Source organism: Toxotes jaculatrix, chromosome 12 (assembly GCF_017976425.1).
Source record: "Toxotes jaculatrix isolate fToxJac2 chromosome 12, fToxJac2.pri, whole genome shotgun sequence".
NCBI classification, from domain to species: domain Eukaryota; kingdom Metazoa; phylum Chordata; class Actinopteri; family Toxotidae; genus Toxotes; species Toxotes jaculatrix.
This window is the reverse complement of record NC_054405.1, coordinates 15,647,443-15,667,317: the sequence shown is the minus strand read 5'-3', so window position 1 is coordinate 15,667,317 and position 19,875 is coordinate 15,647,443. Positions and strand designations below refer to the sequence as shown.

The window sequence follows — 19,875 nt, the reverse complement described above, 5'->3', positions numbered from 1 at the left end:
GATTCTCGTCAGACATGAACTAACTCCTGATGCCATCTGCATCTTCCCTCTGCCTGCTACGTTTTGTATGCATGCACACTAAAACACACAACCCTTATTTCTTTATATATTTCTTTTAAACAAAAACACATGAGGCGCACACATGCATATGTGTAAATAACTGAGCAAACACATTAACATCTTGAGTCATAACCACTGACCTTATCACCAAGTACCAACACCAAACCAGTTTCTGTAGGAAGTGTGGCCCCTAAAATGTTCTTGCCTTACACATTTTGGCTCTGTTTTCTTTCCTCATGAGTCAGTCCTAGAAAGACAAGAAAACACACAAGTAAGCACTCATAAAAAAAAAAAAAAACACACTTTCGCCGCCTCTCAAATTTCCCCCAGAAAAACCACCAGCAGCTCTCCTGAGTACGTTATATTTTGGTCAGTGTCCAAGTCATACAAGTCGCCGCTTTATTGAGTGAACTAACCCATTAAGTTTATGGCCTCGCTCTCCCCCTCTCACTCTGCCTGAAATATACACTGATGCTGAAATAATACACTGCGCTCCAGCCAGCTCTGGCAGACAGCCGTTCTTGATGAGTCACCTAATGTATGCTTACTCAGGAGAAAACTATAATTGGGAAACACGCAGACAACAGGTAGACCTTTCAGGCAGAGTCCTGCGGGACTGTCCATGAGAGAGGATTTAAGGCGCCACTCTGTAAAGTGGCTCTGAAAATCAAGGGTACTGGGAGAAGATTCTTATTTGTTCATTTTCTTCCTCTGTTCACATTTTGGGGGTATTTTGAACGTTGTGCGCTGACAAACATCCCACATCATCCAAAATGTCCAAATGTGACATATGTTTAAGCTCATGTGACAAAGTGCTTTAGCAGCTGTAGGGATTATGACTTTTGTCCATCAGGAGAAAATGAGGACATATGTTGTTATGATAGAGCCACAGAGGGAGGAGGTCAGGTCAACAAAATGTCAGACTTTGACACATGACACTGCTACTGACACTTCCCATTTCCTACTGACAGCCGATGATGCTTTCTTTTAACCATGAACATGATCTTTTCCTAACGTTGACCAAGTTGTTTTAAAACTGAACCCAACAAACCACAACCATAGCAGTGGTAGATCATATTGTCAACAGAGGTATCAGATTAAAAAAAAAATGCTAACGTGGGTCATTCTGAAGGACAATTGCAACAGGCTCAGTTGGCTCAGATGTTTAAGGGAACAGGCAGCAGTTCCTTTAAAGAGTTAAGAAATGCACCTTTAAACGTCTTCAGAGAAATCGAGCTGTTCTAATTTGCAAGTCGCATTATTAACAAATAAAATCCATTATATCATGTTTCCAGTCTTTCTTCCTGTTGATGCTGTTTCCTGTTTGCATGCAAATTATGGTGAATGAATGCAAATTTTTTTTTTTCATTTTGAAAGGAAGTGACTCTTGTTTTCATCAAATCAATACAACTTGAGCCAAACAAGACTTCAACTTTTAACTGTTACTGTCAAAAATACTCATGAGAGGACCAAGAAATCAGACGTCGTCAAGGATAAAGACATCTAATAAATCTGTTTAAATGCCTTTTGTGCTTTTCCTCCTTTTTTGACCTTTCCTTAGTAAATGTTAACTCCACAGGCAAAGTTTTGTAAAATTGCTCAATAAAAAATATAAATCCTTAGCTGCAATCATGCAGTTTTGTTTCACACATCAGTAATATTTTTGTAAATCTTAATGTTAAATTATGATTATGCATTACAGCTATTTTAGTTGTGAGCATTAACATGTAGGGGGTAATGTAAAATTAGCTCATTAGCCATCCAGGGAGCGAGTGTAACACAAAAAAAAAAAAAAAAAATCACCAGAGAAGGAAGAGCAAACTTGAAACTTGGTGGAACATGCTTTGTAGTTTGGAGCAGGACTATCAGAAGTAGGCTACACTTGACATTGCTTTGACTTTGTTACCCTACAACGGAGGGATGCTTACACATTTTAGGCTTGGGACCCAAGTGATAAATGTAGTCCGTCATCCTGGGACCCAGACTAATTAAAAACTAGTGCTCTTGACATGCAGGCATGCTGGAGCAGTAGGGCCTGCCAGCTATTTCAGGTCCTGAATCCTGACCCATTGTTTAAAAAATTAGGATATATACCCATCTAATGGCCTAATTGCAGTTGACATGGATACTGGGGCCATGAAACAGTCTGTAGTCTCCCTACAGGACACTAACTTTATTCTAACACCACCACACAGCTGCCTCTAGATGAAAACTGTCATGTCTGTATTCACATATTGATCTTGTTTCCTGCAGTGTGTGGTTATGAAAATCAAGTGCAACCTATGTCATGGAAAAATAGTGTAATGTTGGCTGATCCTGTGTGTGTGTGTGCGTGTGTGTGTTGTTAATGGTGCTGGTGGTGGTGGGAGGCAGATCATGAGTGATATTACCATCAAATTGCACTGGCATACTTGTTGCAGACTACAAGTCCCACGGGTAACAAAAGAAGAAGGAGGAGAAAAGACAAAAACGTTTGAAACTAATCAACTTGGAGTAGAGAACTTCAAACCAAATAGACTCCACAGTCCCAAGGTGATGAAGGGAATTGAACGTGAGAAGAATCACACATTTTTGAATTTGTCCTCTTTGTGCTTTTTGACATAGCTCTGCAACTGCCACTATCTTTAAATCAAATGTAAGGAGCTAACAAGCACTGAAAAGTCATGATGCAGTGCAAAAGGATTTAGGACATATAGGACTATAAATCATAATACCTTATTGGTAATACCTTGGGTTTATTTCTGTCTTTGGTCTAAAATAAAATATATCTCCAAGTAAAAGTAAAAAAAAAATATCCAGAGATGGATAGAAAATTAATACATGCTCAAACAAAGAAAATTTGCTAAGCAGCAAATATTTGTGTGATTATAAATCTAAATCTACAAGGCAGTGCAGTACGGAAGCAGCCAGAGGTGAACGAGTTTACACAGCAGACATTTTGACTTATGAGAGCAGGAAAAAGCACAGGTTCAACCACCAACATTAACAATGGCTCTGTTCCATTAAGAGTCCCCGGAAGTCTGTTCAGTGAGTCAGCATGTACGATACAAAACCCTGAAACTGGCACTTTCTCTCACATGGATACAGCAAAGAATTTTCATGTCATATTTGACCTCCACAAATACAGCCCCTCTCCCACCCCAGGATTTGATAAAACTGAATGGATGCTTTTCAGTGATTGGAACCCCAGAGTAAAGATACCACACAAATGGAAAGTTTGAGCCACCTTGCAAAAATACTCAGGGATGAAATACACTGCCAAGGTAACTGGATATTTCAAGTATGGAAATTACATATATATGGGTTTAAAAAAAAACAACAAAAAAAAAAACGGTTTTCTTTGCACAGAACAGAAAAGGCAATAATAAACCAGAGGGATTATGTGACAGGAGATTATTGATGTTTCTGTTACATAAAGCACAGTCCATAGATTTGCTGAAAGTTTGGCAGAGATTATATTATCCAAAGATATCATTCATATCATCATTTTACTTCTCTTCAGTGTAATTTATTCGACTACAATAAATCCTATCTCCTTTAACATTCCTTAACCATAACTTTCTGAGGCCTATGATGGAGTTGTTGCACACATCTCATTTACCAGTGGCAATTGACTCATTAGTCACTTTTACTAAGCTTTTTAAATTGGTGTGGCTGATGATTTAATGATGTGCTACATGTAGCACCTTTAACCACACATCAGTAGCTATGTGCAATGCTCTGCAGCTGTAAACCACACCCATCTGGTGAAGCCAGCAGATTAAACAAACTACAACCACTATTTGACCCAGATCTGGGTGGATCTACTTCCTAAATAAACAATGTGTGTATCTCATCAGCCAGGAAATTGCATTAGTGCACACTGAAACGACCACAGAGAGGGTCACGGGCTGTGTCCCCAGGGGGAGACGCTACCTACCTGCAGTATGTGGAGGGGAGGACAAACTGTGGGATGCTGCTGTTGCATTTGAATGTGTGCCAGAGAAATCCCTCCTCGGTGTCCTTCACCGCCTCATTTCACTTTGTGCAAAACAGCATTCCCCACACAACGCCACCCCACCCCTACCAACCTGATACAGCTGATTTGTGCACCTGACATCCTTGCCTGTGTGAGAGTGATTTTGTCTCAACGCGTGTGTGTGTGTGTGTGTGTGTGTGTGTGTGTATACTCTTGCGTTTTGTTTGTCCATTTGTTCATCTGAATGACCTTAATTTTTGTCTGCCTCCTAGCTCTGCAGCTTTGTGTATTGACCAGACAGTGCAGACGCAAAGAAGCTGGGGGAAGATGAATTACAACAGTTGAGGTTATCCGCTGTCTGTCACCGCAGAGATACCTAATGAGATGGGATGGGAAGTAAGCCACATTTGTTTGTGAACACTGACTGAACTGTGTGACTCTGCAAACTTCACACTGTAGAGAAAATATAAGAAAATGTAGCCCTGCTTGATAACAGGCAGAGGGCACTGATTTAGAGACGGTGGATGGCAGTAGATTACGCATTGATCAAACACCCTCCTCCCCTTTAAATATAGATTTTAGAGAAAATGTGAAGGAAGGTAATTTACTTGCCATCCATTTCCCTTGGATCGCTGTGAGCAAATCAATCACTGGTGGAGAGATATTATCACTTACAGTAAAGTGCCACTACAGGCCTTCACTTTGAAGTGAATCTCAGGCTGCCAATCACTGTGACACCAGCTAATGGTGATGGTGAGAATTAAATGTTGCCTTCAACACTATGCAGACGGCTTGAGATTGAACTTGGACAAGTACTGTGAACTGCAAGTTGTGGATGAGTTTGAAGGATAAACAGTGTTCATCCTACAAAAAGGAGTCAAATCTCAGTCAGAGCAAACAAGGGATGCTTTAAGTGATTTTCCCTTGATTTACCTTTTAATATTAGGTCATCATCATTAGGTGATTTTAAGGTGGCATCAATTTTCCAAAACAGTTTGCAGATTGTGCCGTTTCTTACAGATATTGCTCAAATATGTTCCCATTTTTTTAATTGTTCATTTAATTTTTTTGAGGCTACAGTGGAGATTAATTTAAAGTTTAGAACATTATGTTTCTTTATAAGATGATTTACTGGACCTTAATAAACAAGCCCATTAAGTTTATTTGAGAAAATCTGCCTTCCGATAATAAGTGGCTGGAGATCAGTCACCTGACACGGCTTTTTACGTCCCGTTTCAACACTTTTCTGCCACAAAGTAAGTCTGAATCACTGACACAACTGGCAGGTGGAGGTTCAATCCCCATCCTCTCCTCTCCGAGGCGCAGTAATCTAGCATTTCTCAGAGTAGGAAGTGCAGCTTGCGGTAACACTGAATTGAAAGTACGCCATAAATATGGCGCCAAAAGAGTTTTCAAGCTGATGATAAGAGCTGATTTTTCTCTGTGTTGTCTTTTTTTTTCCTCTTCTAGGGGTGGGAGGAGAGGTTGCAAGACAAGACCCGCCTGTGCATTTGTGCAGAGCAGTGTGCACGTACAGCGGGCAGAGGAGTGGAAGCGAGGCAACGCAGTAAGTGAAGACGAGGAGAGCTCAATGTTTTATTTTTGAAGGAGGGACGTTGCGAAACTGGCTGGCGATCTTTTCTGACTCATCGTTTGGAAATAAAGCATCCTTTTCTTTTTTTTTTTTTCTTTTTTTTTTTCTTACCCCTCCTCCTCCTCCTCTAGCCTCTCCGTCCCCTCCTCCCATACCGCTGGCACTGGAGAGGAAAACACAGTCGGATTTTGACACCACGTTTGGGCTGCTTTTGCAAAATGCGACATGCTTTCCTGTGAGCGGTATGTTGTGCGCACCTCGCAGCCTGCTACACCGTGAACAGCGGCAGGACCAGCGGCGGCACCACTGTGTTTGTTGTTGTTGACTTGTAAAGGCTGCAACTTAGTCTGACTGCCACTTTTGGATTTTATTTCGGATTTTGGACTCGGTCGTCGGTCTTCGCGGAGCTGACGCGCTGTCAACGCGCACCGTGAGGGGAAGGGAAGGGAGGGGAAGGGACAGTCCTGTCACCCAACGTGGATTCAGAGTCGGGGCTGTTTAGCAGCACTGCTAGCTGCCTGCCAGGGCACTGAGTGGGCAAACTGAACTAGTGCTAAACCCTCCACTGTGAAACTACATGTGCCTGGCTCCCAATGATCTCCTAATCTCTGGGAATCGGCCGCCGTCCAGGACTGAGGACGTCTCTGCACCCGAAGCTGACTGCGATCAAGGTAAAAAATAAAAAAAAAAAAAAATGAATATGCAGATAAATTTATAAAATGTAAAAGTGGGAGTGTTGCAGGACCACTGAAGTCCACTTTGCTGCTGGTGCTGCTTCTGCCACTGCTGCCGCTGCCGCTAGTGCTATGCCAGTGCTAGGCTAGCAGCAGGGCAGCAGCTTGGTACGCACTTTTGCAGCGGGCTTGACAGTCACAGTCAGCGGCAGGGGCACTAACAGTGTTGTTACCCCCAAACGGTGCATGTTAATCAAAGAAGGGGGGGTTGTTAATGCATTTTATGTGTTGCAATGGAGAAAAGACAAGTAAGCCATTTGAAGCCAGAGCCTGTGCATGCACTGAGGTGAAATTAACCGGGGTAAACTTGGCCATGTTGTGCTGCAAACGCAACATAAACGCGCCCCCGGTGGGAATCAAGTGTGCGAGCGGGTAGTTGGAGAGTGTCCAAGTGTGGTTATTTTTGCGCGTAATTGCAACAAATAGGCTCATTTGCAGCACTGTAGCGAGGAATGTGAGTTTTAACTTGCAGGCGAATGCGAAAAGCAGGAAAGCAGGAACACACGCAAACACACACACAGGCTCACATACACACGTGTATAAACACATAGGGGGCATAGGATATGAGGCGAAGTTGTATGTAGAGCAGGAGGTCTGGGTGCAGGGTGGTGGCACCAAACGTTCACAGTCCGTGGATGATTTGCAGGTTCCTTCTCTCTTTAGTAAAAAAAAAAAAAAAAAAAAAAAAAAAAAAGGAAGGGGGTGTGGAGGTGGGACGAGGGGGAGCAGCAGTGCTTTTAGGAAGGCTGAGCACGCAACCGCACACATACACACATCAAGGAATTAGAGCAACTCCTCTCTGCCTCCTTCACCCTCTCCTCCTCCTCCTCCTCCTCTTGCTTCGTGCTGTGCAGATCTAGCTGGCTTTATGAAGAGGGGGGGAGTGGCTGTTGTTTACCTCATCTAAGTCAGAGCGCTGTCTGTATCCCTGGGCTGGATGAGTGTGGCTGTTTCATCCTTCCCCCTGTAAAAAAACAAAAAAACAAAAAACAACAACCCAAGGACTTTACATGTGGATGCAGGTGCTGATGCTGGGAGTCAGATGGGAGCAGGATTAATGGGGTGTAAGTGGGGCATTTGCCTCTGGTGTGATTTTCAGCGATGCTCTGTGGCCATGTACTCTTCATAATTGCCTGGAGAACCTCTAAAGAATATTATGTCTGCCTATTAGTGCTGATCATTAATGGAAGGAGCAATTTATCCAGATTTTTTTTTTTTGGTATTAATTTTTTGATGGCACATGTGAAGCTGAACTGGCTCTAGCCTTGAATCAATTAAGCTCGAATCATCTGGGGGCTTGTTAAATGTTCCCGGTTGTGACAGCACACCCCCCAAACCCTCCCCGCTCGCCACCATCACACACTCACACACACACACCCACATACACCCCATCATCGTCATCACACACGTTTGACTTGTGCACACATACCAACAACTCTCAGTGTGCCTCTTTCCTCACTCTAAACACATACTCAAGTACAGATGCATGTACCATGCTCTTCTAACTCTCCCTCAACAAACTCTTGTGCACACGCACAAACACACTTACACACAACCCTCCTCCCGCTGGGTATGAAACCGGAGATGAGTCATGGTGTGTGGGGGCATAACAGCTCTGTCTCAATCCCTCTACCCCCCCCCCCCCCCCTGTCTTTCATATCTTTCCTGATGCAGTGCTATCTTGTTTTCACTCTCTCTCTTTCCTTCTCTCTCTCTTTCTCTCCCTCCCTCCTTCCCTCCCCCCTGAAGTCTCTCCTCTCCCCTCTCTCGCCTAGAGACAGTAGTTGTTTACAAGGCAGGAGAACAGGGATAGGAGCTGTTTTCATTTTCATTTTTTCATCTGTTTTTTTTTTTTTTGATGACAGCCCCTCAGCCAGTCATCCATGTATCAAGTCCTCTTTCCATCTCATCCATCCCTTCATCTCATCCATCACCCTTTTTTTTAACCTGCTTTCCTTCCTTTCCTTCCATCAATCCACGGCTCTGTTCCTCCCCAGCCCTTCATCCATCAGTCCATCCCTCCATCTTTCCCCTCGTCACCTCTTCATCAAGACTTTAGTGTGATTTCTCTGGATGCACAGCCAGGAGGAATGAATGTGTGTATCTGTAAGTATCGACTCTCCCTGTGTAGTATGTCATGTGAAACCCGAGCACGCAGACCTTTTAAGCCTTACATGTATACATATGCACACGTGTGTGTGGGCGGCGGTGTAGAGTAGCGTGTGTATTTGTGTCTGCTGTGTTAAGCGCTGAGCTCTGATTGGCTGTAAAAGGGGGTAAGGACCCCCACGTGGTACGTCGTCTCGCATTAGCAGCTACGTACTGAAGAGGAAGAGGAGGAGGAGGGGTGTTGTTCATGAATGGTCCACTGACGTCACATAAACTGTACCCTCAATCACACACACACACTTAGGCTCACACACACACACACATGCCCTCTCATGTGCACGTACATGGTTTTACACACATTCCTAAAGGAAGCTGCAGGGCAAGTGTATGTGTGTGTGCGTGCGTGTGTGTGTGTGATTCAGAAATACGTGTCAGATAAGAAGGATAGGAACCAACTGAGCTGAGGGATTTGTGTGTGTGTGTGTGTGTGTAGCTGCCTGGAGGCTGTCATGTCACTAGCTCTCTGCTGTGCTCTGCTCTGCTTACTAACTAACTAACCAGCATGTCGGCCACAAGGGTATTACTACTAGCTCACTACTAGCCGATTTGTGTGGATGCGTGCGTGCGTGTGTTCTTGCTAGTGTGTAGTCCCCCTACGCTTTGACTTTGGGTTTTAAGATTAGCCTAATATTAGATGTCCAATATCGATTCTGATGATTGATGCTTGAAGATTGTAAAAAGAATGAGCTAGAAATAAAATCAGTATTAAAAATGTTTTCTGAGACGTGTTTTAAATAAAGGACATTACAATAAATTGAATGAATGAATGAATTTCTATTAGGGAACAGGGATTCTTATATAAAGAGAGATGTTTTACAACTTTTAAAGCACTTTTATTCCACTCACATGCATGTTAGGGTAACAGAAATTACACAAACAAAAAACATAAAAACACCTGTTGGTGTGTTCAGGATTTATCAGCCACTAAATCATATTATCAGTTCAGTGGCAGAAATCAAGCAGGAGCCAACAAAACATTGCTAAGCTGATATTTGGTTTATTCTTATTGTGTTTTAATACGTTTATATTTGTTGTGAGTTTGTAGGATTGTTCTGCTTTCATCACATGCTGGTTTTGACATGTTTTACAAGTTTTGTGACATGAAACCAACCATGTGGTGGACTGAACGCTGCAGGCATGTTTTTATGCATTAGCCCATGTGTGTTGTGTCAGCGTTAGCTCTCAGTAGATGACCCCGCTGTGGCCTAGAACCTCATTAGCGGCTTCTTGAGTATGTGTGTGTATGTATGTGTGTGTGCATGGTAACCTGCTGTTCAGTGGGCAGGAGCTGACGTCAAACTACAAGGGTGGGGGGGGGCTCTTTTTTTTTCCTCCCTGTTCCACTGTGACTCAGCCTTGTTAGTTAAGGATAATTGCAAACTCTGCACACCTGCACAAATCACTGGTGAGGAAGGAAATGGTACAGAAAGATTTTTGCAGGAGTAATTGGAATGTGCTTCATTGCTCACCTGTCCCTCGCTGACTGAATAAGAACAGTGAATGTTCTGGTGCAGCAGATGTTTTTGTTTTGGTTTTTTTTTTCCCAGATAAGATTAATGATCCATTTTTTTTGGTTGGAGTTCATAGTGAAGTCTATGTTGTTACCACAAAGTTGACAGTGATATGATTAGAACTTATCAAGGTAATGTTCCATTTCCTTTATGCTTATTTCATGTATTTTCATTTTCCTTCATTAAATGAGACAGTAACCACAGTAATCCTACAATAGAACTCTGCACATATGATAAATTATTATACATGAAATTTCGGCAAATGTGGAGTGTTAGAGAGAAATGGAACGTGTTAATTTTTGTAGATTTATCAAGCACAAACGCCAAACATTTCCCGGGTTCTGCTCTTCTGGTGTGAAGATTTGCTGCTTTTCTCTGTGTTATATCATTGGAAATGGAACATGTTTGGGTTTTTGGACCACTGGTTGGACAAAACATGCAATCTGAAGATGTCTTATATCTTCCAGGAACTTATAATGGGGAATTTTTTTTTCACATTTATGGATGGCCAGATCATGGATTTATCAGTAAAAAAGGCATAATCAAACGATTATTCAAATCGAAAAACAGTTACTAGTTCCAGGATAAAAGTATCTCAGTTTGAAGTATTTTTGAGTTCATTGAGACCATTTTCTTTTATTGTGTTTTGAGTTTTGTTGCAAAGGAAGTTAACTAGCTTTGTCATTGTGTTGTGAGTTTTAGAATCAATAGAACTGAAGTGATTAGTCAATCGACAGAAAAATAATGTGCAAATATTAGGATAATTGATCAGTTGTTTTGAGTCATTTTTTAAGACAGAAATCTTGGAATTCTCTGATTTCATTTCACAAAGAGTTAAGTTTTTTTGTACTATTAATCATACAGAACAAGTCATTTGAAGATGTCACCTTGAACTTTGAGGAAATCGGGATGGACATTTTTCACAGTGTCCTGACGTTTTATTGACCGGAGAGAGAAAATAATGAACAAAATAATCAATAATAGGGTTGGGCCGATGACTGACGGTCATCACAGTGTTGAGCTCAGCGTCGTGACAATTATGATCGCTGTGGTGGAAAACTATATTACGGATACTGTTTTTCTGCCCAAAAGATTTAAGACTATGTTGCAGAAACATTTAGGATTTTTTTTTTTATTATCAATTACGTACTTTCTCCTCTCCCTCTCTCTCTCTCTGCCTGCTTGCTAACTCCTTCTCCTCTTTTGGGGGAAAAAAATAAAAAGTCTGAAGGCTGTAAGCGCATTGATGGACAAGCTGACAGATGCTGCCTGAGCTCCTGATGGGAAGAGTTTCAGGAATGTGTGTGTTTGTGGGGAGAGAGAGGGCAAGTAAACAACAGACAGAAACAGTATGTCAGACCTTCCTTTGCTGTTTGAACACCTGGTGATCCAGTATGGAAATATGCTTCTGATTCACTGTGCCATCTTTGATCATTTTATTTGTGCTTAATGTGTGTTTAACACCATCAAATACATCCAGATGAATCAAAGGAGGCAGGAGAGCTGAGGTTCAAGGAGAAGGGAGGTTTTTATTTTTCTTATAGTGAAAATAGTAATAATTGGAAGTAATACAATTTGAAACAGAAGAAAAATATAGCGTGGAAGGAAGGAAAGAGGAAGAGAGATGGTGATGTGTAGATGGGAGATAGTTGAGGAGAGGTGCAGAGGGAGTAGGTGAGAGGTAACAAAGGAGAAGACGAGGAAGGTGAAGACAGCAGGGACAGGAAGGAGGGAGGGAGGTAGAGGAGAGGAGAAGCTGTAGGGAGGGTAGGATGAAAGACGAAAGGAGGGGTGGAGGAGGGGAGGTGCAGGTAGATAAACAGGGAGGTGGTAGCTGGGGTCGCTGGGAGTGAAGGGCATCATCCTCCATTTCTCTCTGTCCTTTTCATCCCTCCTTCACTCCCTTCCAGGAGCTAATGAACTCCTGATGGCAGTGGAAGCAGGTAACGATGGATCAATCCTCCATCTCTCTCTGTGTTTCTCTCTCTTCCCTCCCTCCCTCCTCCCACCTGTCCTCCCCCTTTTGCTCTCTCTCCTCCTGGGTTTTTGGCAGGGCCTCAGCCTTGCTGGCTTCAACTCACCTCCTTCATTGTTTGTCAGCAGATTTCAGGAGACGGAGCGGGAGGCTTAGTTAGAAAATTATTTGGACCTCAGCCTCTTCCTCTTTTTTTTCCTTTTTATTCATTTCTTCTCTCTCTCTCTCTCGCTCTTTCTGTTTTCTGCTCTCTCATTCCTGCTCCCATAATGCAGCAGCAGCAGCAGCAGGAGCAGTGGCAGCATCAATAAATATTGTGTTAATGTTCTGGTGGCTGGAGCCAGCAAGGTGATAAAGGAAATCTATTTGATTTCTGTGGCTCGTTTGTTTGGCCTGATGTCTCTTCAGTTGGTGTGCATATGTGTGTGTCCATATTGTGTTTGAACGTACAGTGTGTGTGTGTGTATAGCTTAGGAGTTTCTTGCTTAATTCCTTTCATATTTTCTTTCTGACACCGGTTGGCTCCCTTGTTTGTTCTGTCCTTCAGTCGTCTTTCCTGACTTTGTTCCATCCTATCCTTCTTCCTTTTTTCCCCCTCAATTTCTTCCCAAAGCTTCTCTCGCTGTTGCATTGAGACAAATTCCCTAAAGGACATAATTCTTATTCTTCATGCTCAACATGAGGATAAAGCACTCATAAAATTAAGTGCCAGCCACTATAAAATAATTGTCCTATCAGTGTAGTACAAGGCCGCAGTTTGTATGACGTGTCGTCTGACCACGTCTGAAGCCAAAAGTGTTTGTACTTATTTATAACAGCCACTCACGAATGCCTGATGAAAAGCCTTCTGTTATAGAGGGAGACATATATTTCACATATTTGTGACTAATGACTAAGGAACAAGGTAAAAAACCAAAAAAAAAAACAAAATTAGAAATCCATCAAAACTCTGCTCCTTCTCTGCTCCGTCTCCTTCATTAAGATTGTGAGTGTGATTTGGTTAGATTTTATTTATAGCGGCATCTTACAGGCAACGGAAGAAAACAACTTTAAACCTCTAACAGCCATCAGATTATGATCGTGATTATTATCTTTCTTCATTCTGATCGGGGCATCTCCATGAAGGATCCATCGCTTATAGCAAGAAGCTGATAAAGAGAATAATGAAAGTTTTCAGGGTCTTTATCATGAAGCACTGCAGGCAGACTGAACAGAGACAGTTTTACCTTCACAGTGTGTGGAGGTTAACCACTTGTAAATAGATGACTTTGATGTGAGTTGGCAAATATTGTTGCACACCAACGCTGGCCTTCTTAGCTTCTTTTTGATTGAAAGATTTAAGTGCCTGAACAAAGGTGACACTGTGGGCTTCCTGAATTAAATGTCAAAAAAACAAACAAAAAACAACAACAACAACAACAACAACAAAAAACAGTTTAAAACCTCTGGGGAGTAATCTGTGGTCCAGTCTGTCATCCCCGTGAAGGTATAGAACAAAAAAGTTTTAAAAGTTTCTAATAAGCCATTTAGATCTAAACTCCCCCCCTGCCTAAATAAAGCGTCTGTGGGGAAACACTGAAATGTAAAAGGTGTTTCATTCTGGGAATAATCTCTGATGTTTTTCACTTTCCATTAAGGACCAAGCTAGGGCCTTAGCATCGTAATTGTTCCTCATTTAAACAACGCTACAGCTAGCAGGGAGCATTTGTTTTTTGTTTCTGCGTTATTTCACACTTCACTTAAGGAAGCCTGGCTCCCCTGAGAGCAATACCAGAAAACTAATTCACTTTACAGAGACAACAGTCTTCTGTATTTGACATGAGGAGCAAGCTTCCTTCCATCCAGCGGATCCCTGTGGAGTGTTCAGTGGGGGGGTGACCACAGGGGATAGGGCTGATGGGAATGGTGATGGTGATATCAGCATCAGAGAGTGACTCATGACTGCTCTTAAGTGGCTCTGAGCCTTCCAGTCAGTCAGGAGATGTTTGTGTGCGAGGTTGTGAGCGCATCATTAAAGTTGCTGGCTGAGAAGTTAAGCGCCACAGTATACTGTGGGTTTTTGTCTCTGAACTTCAGGTTTATTTGTTGTTTTTCACCTTTTTCTTGCAGCTCTCACTGTGTCAGTGTGCTCCTGTACACAACAACTCACATCAAGATGTGTATTCAGTCAAGGGTCCAGCAGTGATCGGCTTTCTTTTGAGATGTTGAACTTGTTTCCTGAAACCAGAGAGCAGTTATCTGACTCCAGGATGGGGATCACCAAAGTTATTACAGTTCATCCTGAGGGGGATGTGAATGTGTGTATGAAATCTGATGGCAGTCCATCTAATAGTTGTTCAGATATTTCTCTGAAAACCAAAAATGTCAACTTGCTGTAGGTACAAGAGGGAAAGTCAGATGATCACCAAAGTCAATAGGTTTCCTCCTCTGAGAAACATGACTGTCTGTACAGGATTTTATGGCAGTTATCATAGTTGAAAGATTTCAGTCCAAACCAAAGTGGTGGACCGACCGACCGACTGAAATTGCCATCCACAGAGCTGTGCCAGGAAACAGTGAATCGAGAAAAACTGCTGATCCTCATGGTGGAGAAGCAGGAACCTGCAGTTTTTCTTTATAAATGACTTACGTGATCAATCAGTTTTCCAGATCATTCATTATTAATTTACTTTCGATCAGTCAGTCGACCAGTTTAAAACTGTAGCTGCTCTAGAACTGAACTGATGTAAAAGAAAAAAACCTCTCTGATTTTGTGAACCATAAACTTGGCATGTAGTAGAGAATAGTTTCCAGTTGCCTGTCTCTGTATTAACAAGCCATAGAGTCACCATTTTTACCCTCATAATTAACAGTTTACTGTCAGATAAATCACTGATGGGAAATCTTCTTTGAACAATGCACACAAAACATGTCCCCAAACCACAAGGTTTCATCTAGACAACACACCTGAAAACATAAACTCTTCCTCTTGAATGTCAGGGTGTTGGCAGGATGGATTTCTGCCAATTTTATCTATACACTGAGTGTGTGTGTGTGTGTTTCTAGCTTTCATGTTTGGCTGTTGAGTAGGTTGCTGTCTTCTTTCTTGCACACCTGTTAGCATGAGATGTTTGATGTGTGTGATGTGTGTCAAATGGGTTTTTTTCCTTAGCAGGCGCATGAATCTTTACAGTGTGTGTTGCTGTGTGTGTGTGCGTGCATGTGCGTGTGTGTTTTTGATGTTAAATACTAAACACTTGATACCTGACATCACAGATTCGTGCACACACAAATTGAAATATGCACCCACACACCATGACATTTTGATTCTTTCAGCTCATTCATAATAGCTGCCCTATTTCTCCATCTCTGTCTTTCTCTGTCTCTATCTCTCTCTCTCTCTCTCTGTTTCTCTGTCTTTTCTCTCCCTGGTCTCTCACCCTCACTTTATATATTTTTGCGATTCTTGTCTTTGGTGCTCTTCCTCTCTATACCTGTCAAACTTGTCTGTGTGAACCTCTTTCTTTTGCCTACCTCCTCTCTAGCGGCTTTGTCCAAAAATAGCTGTGTGTGTGTGTGTGTGGAAGATGAGTTGGGGAGGAGTGAAGGAAAGAGAGTGAAAATAGACTTGGACGTGTGTGTGTATATATGTGTCTGTGTTGCAGTCTTCCCTGCATGCCTTCTAGCTGTTGCTGTCTTATGTGAACGCACAACATTAACACAGGCAAGTACTACACACACATACACACACGGCCACACACTCCTGTCCAGCCCATCTTATCTTGCCTGTCGTTTTATCCCTGTGAAAAAGAGGAAATATTCTGTGTCAGTGGGTTGAGAACAAACGGGGAGGAAGAGAGGGAGGAAGGGGATGACAGGAAGACTGAAGCAGAGGTTGAGAAACAATGATGGACAGTTGACTGGAGGATGTGGAGAGTGGCGGTGAAAGAGAGAATAGTTAAGATATGGTGCTGTATGTATAAGAAAGGCTCGAGATAGAAAAGTGGCTGATGGGTAGAAAGAAAGAAAGGAATAGAAAGAAAAGAAGAAAATAGTGAAGGTAGAGCAGCTCTGTATTTTCATGGTTTGGTTGTTGCCAAAGGCTTTTTTTTTTGGCTTTTGGTTCCCCAGGCAGGCGGCTCCTACTCTGTTCAATCAACACACACATACATCAGGATCATAGGGAAAGAAGAGACACGCATACACACACAGGCACACAAATACACACAATAAATGCACCGATATACAAACCTCCTCCCTGGATGCACAAGCACACATCTCCACACACACACACACACACACACACACCAACATAGCACTGCTCAGAGAGATGGCTTGTTATGAAGCAATTTATATGCAAGGATTCTTTATCAAACTGACTGACCTCTGGCTCCTCAAGGAGCTCTAAGCACTGGCCAGCTCTGTGTGTGCGTGTGCGTGCGTGCGTGCGTGTGCGCGCTGTTTGGCAAACAGCTTCACTTCCTCAGATTGTTGTTGATGCTTGTGCCATTTTAATGTGTGTGTGTGTGTGTTCATGCATCGTGGCTACAGAGCACCTTCATCAGCTGCACTATTGATTTCTTTTTTATATGCTTTTTATATGTGGTATATAGATAAACAAACAAATGTAGTTCTCAGTCTCCGTTTCCCCGTGTGTGTGTGTGTGTGTGTGTGTGTGTGTGTGTGTGTGTCCAGATGTTCCAGCAGTCACTTGATGTCTGTTTATTGTTGATGGATCTGTCTGCTTCTCCTGACAGCCAGACTGCCTACTCATCTCGAGAGAGCACTGTGCGTGTGTGTGTGCTTGTGCATACATGTCTTTCTATGCTTGTGTGGACAAATCCTCACACCTTCAAAGGTCTGTTTGATGGTTAAGACTTGGTTTTAGGGTTCAGGTTAGACGTAGGTTTATGTTAGGGTTGGGATTAGGCATTTACGTGTGATGGTTAAAGTTAGGGTCAGGGGGCTAGGGAATGCATTATGTCAATGAGTGTCCTCACAACTGTAGGAAGACCATTGTGTGTGTGTGTGTGTGTGTGTGTATGTGTGTATAAGTGTGTTGCCCGCTGGGCCTCTGCAGCTACAGTCTCTTAATAATAGATCACCATCATGGCAACCATTGTTGTGTGCTGACCTTAAGTGCTGCAAAGTGCTGCGAAAAGACACCGACTCACACCAGTGTTTCTGGTGTAGTAAATGCACTGTCATCTACAGGGCTGACTGAAGGAGAGACAGGCAGACAGGCAGACAGAGAGACAGACAGCCAAGCGGAGGGATGACATACTTGCAGACAGACAAACAGATGGCAGGCAAATGGGTAGACGGGCAGAAAGGCAAAGAGTCAAGCAGTCAGACAGACAGAAAGACAGATGGCAAGCTTATAGGCAGACAGACGGATGGACAGAATGACAAATGGGACGCAGCCAGTCAGACGGATTTGGAAGCTTGAAGACAGACAGACAAAAAGTCTCGCAGACATCCTGCGTTATTCTTTCAGAATAGAGCAGATTGTTAACTTGAACAATCTTTGAAATGTTTTTGCTAATGTTTCTCTGTTGTGCTATACATGATCAAATATTAGTGAAACAGTCATGATTGAATCTACAGCCAGTTTAGAGCTGAAACCATTAGCTGATTAATCGATTTAGGCTTAATAAATTAAGTGCCTGCCGATTAACAATTAATTGCCTGTTAATAGGTAGTCCGGCGGACCGCCAAACATTTTCTCGTTATAGCCTCTTTAATGTGAGTATTTACTACATTTCAGTTTTATATCCTTGCTGATGGAGTATCTTGTGGTTTTCGGACTGTTGGACATTTTATAGATCAATTAATTAATGGATTAATAGGAAACATAATTTGCAAACTAATCAACAAGGAAAATCATTGCTAATGCATTCAGTGTCTGGTCAGACAGCGACTGGTCAAAATCACTGACTGTGATTTTTTCAGCAGCACAGTGTTGGTTCAGAATAAACTTCACAAAATATATAATAAAAAATAATAAATTGTTAAGGTTAACAGAAAATCTGAAGAAATTAAAATATGTCACAGTCCCAGCCACACTGTTTGATTGACAGGTATGATCTGACTGAATATATTCTTGCCTTTGGTAGACCGTATGCTGCTGTCAAGATGTTCTCATTGTGTTTTTTTTTTTTTTTTTTTTTTTGAATGACACTTTATTTCCCATTTTCATCTGCAGTGGCATCTGCTGTCTTGATAATGACACTGAAGAAGCTTCAGTGGCTTCACTAATGGAGCTGAGATGATAAACCTGTTCCTCGCTCTGCTATTTGCTGTTATCCCAAGTGATAATCTGCAGAATGGATACATGTGGTCTGAACATTTTTCAGCATAAACCCTGCATGTATCAACATTTTCAGCTAAAGCATGACTTACGAGTAAAATGGTTAATAACTGGCCGTTCGCTGCTGGCTTCCAGGCTAAGACATTTCCAAACCTTCTTGGTGGCTATGAATCCTTATCAGAGGGGCTGGATTATGTTACATATAGTTTAATCACAGTTGACTGGGATTAGTGAGGCAGATTTACAGGTGCAGGTTCCCTCAGCTTGACTGTCGTCGTTCTCACCTGCACAAATGAGCAACCCTAAAACAAAGAAACATGCTATGAACACGCCAGGAGTGTGAGCACACCCTGATACAGCCATGTATTAAGTACACGCCACTGGTCTTAGAGCAATAACAGCTGCTCTCATCTGAGTTTTTCCTCCAACATGCAAACTGGGTTTCCATGCTGAAGCTTACCCTCCTTTAATAGCACGGGTGTGGGGGGGGGGTGTTACAGAGCCTGTGATCTGTTAAAGTAGCTGACACATGATTTCTTTCCCACCTGCATTTTTTGGTGTCCACATACAGCTGGTTTTCTCAGCCTGATCTGCTGCACATTTCAGGGAACAGTTTCTCTTTTCAGCGCTCAGTCAGACTCGTATAGCGCTCTCGGCAGTGTCATAGTCAGCCAATTAATTAGCTCCCCAGGCGACTCGGTGTTCCCAGCATGCATTAGTCAACCTTCTTGCTGTTTGTCTTATTGTAAATGTTTTGGGCTGACACTAAACTATCTATAGAATATGTGGCTTACACCAGCATTGAAATGACAGCTGGTGGTGGCGGTTTGAAACCAACTCCACCAGTGTAGTCTGAGCCAGGTTTAAAATTTCAGGTTTGAGTTTATGTTTTCCAACAGTTTTCTATGGTATTGTGGCATCTAAAATCAAATCTGCTGGAATGTCGTTTAAAGACCTTGATTGATGAAGTGGAATCCTGTTAGTTTTGTTTAACCTAATGTTTTACATTTAACTTTCCTGGATTAATGAGGACCAGACTGATGTTTTAACCCTGCGAAGAATCGTGTTCTTGGCTGACATTTGCATTTTAACATTCAGCAGAGTGATGATTAATTTTGGATCAATCACACCAAATCCCGCTGCTTGCCAGGCTGGCGGCCGTTTCCTCTGTTTTGTTTGTGCGTGTGTGTGTGTGTGTTGATGTACACTGCGCATTCTCTGGCTGCCCTTCATTGACCCTGGCTGATCTGAGGCATTCACAAAAAAGGAGGCCACAGCCCCAGTCACACAGCCTTTTAATGTAACATAGCTTGGCCACAGGGCAGCGGATAGCATGCCAATAGTTACAGTGTGTGTGTGTGTGTGTGTTTGAATTTTCTAACATGTTTGCTGATTTTATTCATAGATCGTATATATGTCTGTGTGCTTGATTCACATGTTATCACAATCACGTTAGGCAGGATGTTCTGTCCCCATTGTGGTGTCATGTACAATACAACGCGTGACATTAAACATCTTCATACTTGCGGTACAGGTTTCCCCTATTACAGTTTCATATTAACAAGGAGAAACGTATTTTGCTCAA

At 42.3% G+C, this 19,875-nt stretch overlaps 1 protein-coding gene across 2 annotated transcripts in view; it reads left to right on the top strand.

Annotated features, from left to right (window-relative positions):
• The first annotated feature begins 5,411 nt into the window (after nt 1–5,411).
• Nucleotides 5,412–19,875, top strand: part of jade2 (jade family PHD finger 2) — a 162,390-nt gene continuing 147,926 nt past the window's right edge. For both annotated transcript variants that reach the window (XM_041052405.1, XM_041052404.1), the window contains exon 1: nt 5,412–6,283. The gene's annotated coding sequence lies outside the window, so the exon portion shown is untranslated. The remainder of the gene's footprint in view (nt 6,284–19,875) is intronic.